The sequence below is a fragment of the Ixodes scapularis genome, unplaced genomic scaffold, assembly GCF_016920785.2.
Source record: "Ixodes scapularis isolate PalLabHiFi unplaced genomic scaffold, ASM1692078v2 PGA_scaffold3__209_contigs__length_174095766, whole genome shotgun sequence".
Lineage (NCBI taxonomy): Eukaryota > Metazoa > Arthropoda > Arachnida > Ixodida > Ixodidae > Ixodes > Ixodes scapularis.
Window position 1 is genome coordinate 169,189,105 of NW_024609868.1, and position 6,977 is coordinate 169,196,081.

The 6,977-nt window shown below is 46.2% G+C and overlaps 1 non-coding gene across 1 annotated transcript; it reads left to right on the top strand.

The window, feature by feature from the left end:
• Positions 1-655: 655 nt before the first annotated feature.
• Positions 656-728, top strand: Trnap-ugg. The gene has a single exon. It is a non-coding gene; the product is annotated as a tRNA-Pro (tRNA).
• The last annotated feature ends 6,249 nt before the right edge of the window (positions 729-6,977 follow it).

Below are 6,977 nucleotides of genomic sequence, written 5' to 3' on the forward strand. Positions count from 1 at the left end.
CGGACCAGGCGGATTTTTTCGGTCGCTCACCAGTCACCTAGCTGTGTTTGGAGATTTATGTTTGTCCATTGTCCCTCTTGTTCCCCTTCTCCAGGGATTACTTTCGCCATTCTTGTCCAGCTCGCTTGCACCTTTGCATTTAATTGCATTATAATTATAACCTTAAATTGCAAGCTTCACCCTTGTTGGTGTTCGACTGGTGGCAGCTGATAAAACCCGTTTGCTCTACTGACGTCTAACCCCTGGTTAGCTCAGTTGGCAGAGCGCTACACTTGTAATGGAGAGGTCCCGGGTTCGATACCCGGACCAGGCGGATTTTTTCGGTCGCTCACCAGTCACCTAGCTGTGTTTGGGGATCTATGTTTGTCCTTTGTCCCTCTTGTTCCCCTTCTCCAGGGATTACTTTCGTCATTCTTGTCCAGCTAGCTTGCACCTTTGCATTTAATTGCATTATAATGATAACCTTAAATTGCAAGCTTCACCCTTGGTGTTCGACTGGTGGCAGCTGATAAAACCCGTTTGCTCTACTGACGTCTAACCCCTGGTTAGCTCAGTTGGTAGAGGATAATTATAACCTTAAATTGCAAGCAAGCGCTCTTGTTGGTGTTCGACTGGTGGCAGCTGATAAAACCCGTTTGCTCTACTGACGTCTAACCCCTGCTTAGCTCAGTTGGTAGAGCGCTCCACTTGGAATGGAGAGGTCCCGGGTTCGATACCCGGACCAGGCGGATTTTTTCGGTCGCTCACTAGTCACCGAGCTGTGTTTGGAGATTTATGTTTGTCCTTTGTCCCTCTTTTTCCCCTTCTCCAGGGATTACTTTCGTCATCCGGTAGTGCGCCCGCTGGCAGCCGCTTTTTTTCTTTGTCTGCTTATTGTCCGTTGAAGTTCGAACTTCGTACGTCCTACCTGCTTCGATCTGTCGCCTTACCCTGTGGACTGCGGTCTTATTTGGATGTCTCGACAACGTGTTGGATGTGCACCAAGGCTATCAGTGTTGAAAAATCCTACGCGTATATCAGCGACAGGCGATTCTTCAAAGAAGTCAGGAATTCTCGCGGCTTGATTGGGTTCGGCAAATGACATCTTGGGCGCCGCATCGTGTTGAAACTTCAAGGAGCCTTCCTTCTCTTTTTGGTGTTTGTGTGGTTGTCCTGCTTTGACCGGCGTCGACATTTATCTCGGATTACATTTTTCAAGTTTGCTATTATTATGGTAAATGCACTGCAACCTACTTGTTGGCAACGATTGACCGTTCTTCTACGCGTACTCTTCCAGATTATCTATAGAAATATGCAGCATCAATTCTCGCGCAGCCTTTAAAATTTTGCCGGAAGTCTAGCATTATATTCTAGAATTACCTCGGTTCTTGGTTGCTTTGCAATCTTCTCAGTTGTATAAAAGCTTAGAGTGCCTCTTCACATTTCACAGACCGCTTGCACGTTTGTACTTCTTTACGGAATATGTTGTAATAAACTTCTAGGAGAATCGAAAAAAAGATATTTTGCGTCTGTTTTCCTGCTCTATTTCAAGCACCTGCGCGAGCACATTTTTTCTACGTGTTTCCTGCATGTTCTTAATAGGTTTATGAGTTTCGGACGTCTTAAATAAGTTTAAGGTAACCAACCTTTCAGACGATACCCGTTTAGGGCTAGCGAATAATTAGCCTAACCGAATGGCGCGTTCAAAATTGTGGTCACGTGCCAGGTCGAACGGTCACCCGTATAAAACGAGCACCCCCAGGTAGCACGCCAGAGGAATGCCCAACTTGCGCAAAGGTCTGGCAAACATAAGGGCCCAACTTTGGTGCAGTTAGGTTTTTGCACCATGGCAATCATCAGTGCTAAAGTACCCCTTGCAGCAGATTATGATCGGCTCAAGCTTGAGCCAGACTGGGCAGTCGGGGAAGTTTCACTAGGCCTAGATTGTTTTGCCCCATTCCGCTAGGCAGCCCCAGCCTGGCTAGCCGGCCCGGCAGTTCAGTGGGGGTTCCTTGTCTAGCCAAGCTTGGCTAAACGGTGTAAAACAAGCCTGGGCCAGGCTGGCAGTTCAGTGGTCAGCCAAGCTTGGCAAAACGGCCTAAATGCAGACTGGGCCATGCTGGCAGTTCAGTGGTCAGTCAAGCTTGGCGAAACGGTGTAAATGCAGTGTAGGCCAGGGTGGGAATTCTCTGGTCATTCAATCTTGGCTATACGGGGAATTTACAGACTACTCCCAAGGAAGCCCATGTTGTCATTCAAATGATGTTTTTGTGGCATATAGCCCAGCAACATCTCCAATTTTCGGTGCTGTTTGCAGAAAAAACTGGTTGCTACTTTGTTCGGGACCTAATGCCTCACGAATAATAAAGCTGCTCAGTAACTTTTGTTTGAGCTGTTGTATTTATTGTGTGGTCGGCATGCAAATGAAGCTGCTAAATTGAATCAAGTTCGATAGAGCCGTTTTTTATTTAATGTTCAGTACATGGTGCTGGATTATGCCCGAGCCCATCTACAGCGACGAACAGAAACAAACGACAGCGACAAGCCTCGAACCTGAAGCGCCGTTCACACATATGCAGCCGACTAAGACCGAGAGAGACCAGACCGGTTTTTACGCCTCTTGCGACGTCTTAGGACCGGATGCATTGTAGCGGAGCTGGTCGTAAGACGTCGCAAGAGGCTTAAAAACCGGTCTGATCTCTTTCGATCTTACTCGGTTGCATATGTGTGAACAACGCTTTAGCCTTTCGCGATTTGACAGGCTTTGTAGAATAAAAAAGCCTATGCTTAAACACAAGCATCATGCATGCGAGGGTATCTTTGGCAGGCTTACAATCACTCGTGCTTATTTCACGAGTACCAAACGAATAAACGCCTGCCAGAGGTACCATCACGGGCATGCTGCGTGGGTTGGAGGCTCATCCGTGTCGTTTGTTTCTGTTTGTCGCTCCAGTGGGGCTCGGACATAATGTCCGAGTCCCACTAGAGCGACAAAGGCTGGATTTTAGATAAGGCAGGTAGCTGGTCGAGTGTGTGCTGCCTGGTAACTAAGCTTCACAGCTAGCAGGTGGCTCTGCCGATCCGAGTACTAATGACAGCCATTGTTGATGGTTCACCCCATGGCCACTTCATGGCTGTGACGTAGAGCTGGATAGCAGCACCTGGAGAAGAAACAGGATAAACAGTGATGCATGCTTAGTAAATATGTTTCACATAAACTATAAATCATGCTCCTAATTAAATTATAACACAGCAGAAAAGCTACCCAAATTGTCTTGGTGGGATTTTCAGTCTCCTTCAATATAAAAGACCTACTGAAAGTGCATGGCTGAGATGGCAGTGGTCGGAAGAGCTATATGCGCTTCGTGTGATCCAGTTCTGCCTCGAGGAAAGGACTCTCACTCAGGGCTCAACTCGTTCTGAACTTGCGAACAGTTTTTGCTTTAGGTTTAGCCAAAAAGTGCGCTTCATCGGCATCACGCCCAGAGATATGGTCACGAAGACTCCAGGCAAGCAATACTCATCACTGTTTTTGTTATCAGTTGTTTCTGGTGTAAAATTTTAGAACAGGCACTGTCAAATAAACAAATGTTAAAGTTACACCCGAGTCTCATGTTTGAAAAAAAAAGTGGTGAAGAGAGCATTTATTATATAAAAGGATGGCACGGACCTCTCACTTTAACGGTCAAAATCATTGCCTTGACTCTGGCCAGTCTCTCAGACAGTAATTGCCGAATCAGTAGCCGTGACATTATGTTGATGAAAAGCTCTCCACCGCGAAGCCTAAAGCTAATAAGCGTGTGTTGCACTTTAGCTGGGCCCCGAGTGAATCCTCCCCTTGCGTATACTGGAATCTCCCAGAGCGCACAAAGTGCACCTACCAGTCACTGCCTCGGCCAGGTGCTCCCATTGTGGCTTTCATATTGCAGTAGACTACATAACGCAGGAACTACAGAACACGACAGTGACAAGCATGGTTTCCGTCTCTTTTTACTATACTACTGTCAGTAGATGCAAAATAAAAGACAGAGCACCTCAATGTGAACACCACATATAACATGCAGTACTGTGGAAGGCTGCTCAGATCACCTGAAAGCAAATTGTGAATAGCCGCAAGGTAAAATTTTTGTTTGTTTCTCTTGATGGCAAAATTGTGCCATAAGCGCACTTAACAATAAAGACAATATTTTCTATGCTTTCATATTAAATGCATAGAAGTGCTTTCTATAAAATATAAAATGCTATAAAATATAAAATATAAAACCTATAAAATTACAATATAAAGTGATGCCAACTTCCACTGACAGCCCTGAAGCTATAAAACCACAAAAACAAATTCCCCAGTAATTAAAATGCAAGAACAAAAAGTCAGATCAGAAAAACATTCAGTCTGACTTAAGCATATTGAATCAATAAATACAAAAATTGCTAGCCATATTCTTGTGAAAATGTATTTTAAAATGTCAATGTACAATGGAATGAGACATATAATGCTGGAGTCCTACTAAAGGGACTAACAGAAACAACCGACCCCGACCAGACTTCAATGCATTCAGCACGCACATGAAGATACCTTTGGCAGGCTTGCCATCTCTCGGGGCTCATGAAGTAAGCACAAGCGATGGCAAGCCTGCCAAAAGATGTCTTCGCATGCATGCTGCATGGTCTTGAGGCTTAAAGGAGCGGTGCAACGATATTTAATTGGAATGTTTTTCACTTTACTTGAGCTTACTGCCACTAGTGGGACTCAATGATACTCGCACGCAACGCGGCTGGCCAAGAAACACCTTTGTTGCATTGTCTTGAGGCTTAAAGGAGCGGTGCAACGATATTCAATTGGAATGTTTTTCACTTTACGCGAGCTTACTGCCACTAGTGGGACTCAAGGATACGCGCACGCAACGCCGCTGGCCAAGAAACGCCTTTGTTGCGGTGTCATTTTAAGGACAAAAGCGATCATTTTCCTTCAATTTCTTCTTTGCAAAATTTGATGACATAACGTGGGAATCTCAGTACACTCCAGTGACGATATTTGAATGCGGTTCATAGGTTGGACCCGAGCATTGGGTGGGCACTCGATTTGGGCTCGTGATAATTACTAGCTCGAGAAGCGTTCGGGTAGTGGCCCGTGTCCAATCGCTGCAAGGACGACAATAGCCGAGCCATAACAATGTCTGGAACTCAGAGCGTGTCCTGTGCTTTGCCAACCCCAGCGCGTGGCTATGATCAACATTGGCGGCATATAATCGGCTCCAGACCACGTGGCCGCTTGTTCTGGCTACGAGTTGAGGGGGTGAACGCTGCTCGTTTTCTTTTTAATTTTTTTCTAGGACTTCTATTGCGTGGGGTGAAAAACGAACGCGTGTTTCATAGGTCATTAACGTCAGGGATTAGTTCTAAGCGGTATTTGCGCAAAGTACAAAACTTGTTGCATCGCCCCTTTAAAGGGCCCATGAAACGAATTTTGGGCTGGAATAAATCAATTTATATTAGGATTTTACTAAGAGCAAATCGTTCAGTGGGCTAAAAGAAAAAAAGCAGAAAGTCAAAAGCCTGACTTTCGTTATGAAAATTTGAAAATTTCGTACCTCCTTCCCTTCATAAGCTCTCTGCCTTTTCACAGTGACACATCCGCGGACCCCGCAGCGCGTCACCGGGCCCCAACACATGTCACACGGCACCGCACCTCACTTAATCCCATCACCCCTAGGCTGACATTGTGGTGGAAGCTACGCGCTTGCCGGACGAATCAGCCGCCTCTCTTTTATCACCTGACCCCATTCTCTGCACGTGGGTATGCGCGAGAGAGCGAGATCACGTGGCAAAAGTGTGGCTGGCCCAAGGAGCACGTAGCTTCCACAGCACTGTCAGCTTCGGGGTGAACGGGGTGGGGAAAGCAACTTTTGTCTGAATTTTGAGCGACGGGCTAATCTTCTAGGGGAAAGATGGATTTGTCCCGATTACACAAACGAGAGTCCGAGAAAGAGGGGACTCCCCTTTTCCATCTTCCTGAACTTTTTCGTAGAATGCGCGATTTATGAGTTGAGGAGGAAAGCTAAACAGGAAAAAGTTGGAAAAGCGTTTCATGACTCCTTTAAAGGAGCGATGCAACAATTTTTGTACTTTGCGCAAATACCGCTTAAAACGGATCCATAACGTTAATGACCTATGAAACACGCGTTCGTTTTTCACCCCACGCAATAGAAGTCCCAGAAAAAAAATTAAAGAAAAACGAGCAGCGTTCACCCCCTCAACTCGCAGCCAGAACAAGCGGCCACGTGATCTGGAGCCGATTATATGCCGCCAGTGTTGATCATAGCCACGCGCTAGGGTTGGCAAAGCGCAGGACACGCGCTGAGTTCCAGACATTGTTATGGCTCGGCTGTGGTCGTCGTTGCAGCGATTGGACACGGGTCACAACCCGAATGCTTCTCAAGCTAGTAATTGTCACGAGCCCAAGTCGAGTGCCCACGCAATGCTCGGGTCCAATCTATGAACCGCATTCAAATATCGTCACTTGGGTGTACTGCGATCCCCGAGTTACGTCATCAAATTTTGCAAAGGAGAGATTGAATGAAAATGATCGCTTTTGTCCTTGAAATTACACCGCAACAAAGGAGTTTCTTGGCCAATGGCGTTGCGTGTGAGTATCCTTGAGTCCCAGGTGTGCCAGTAAGCTCGTGTAAAGTGAAAAACATTCCAACTGAATATCGTTGCACAGCTCCTTTAAAGGGATACTTGAACGAAATTTGAAATATTTCCGTCGTGTTCAAAAATAGGTTGAATATGATCCAGAATATCTGTAAATGACAATCGCACGTTTGTATTTTGAGTCTGGTGGCTGTATTTTTCGTTATAAACGGCCCACTCTGGCAAGCGCTCGGAGAAGGCCCAGCGGAGACCAGGGGACATCTAACGCAATCGTGACGTAGGTCGTCTCAGGACGAGCAAAGCTACGGCGAGGCTGACGTCGAGAGGATGGCCTAGTCGTTCCTAGG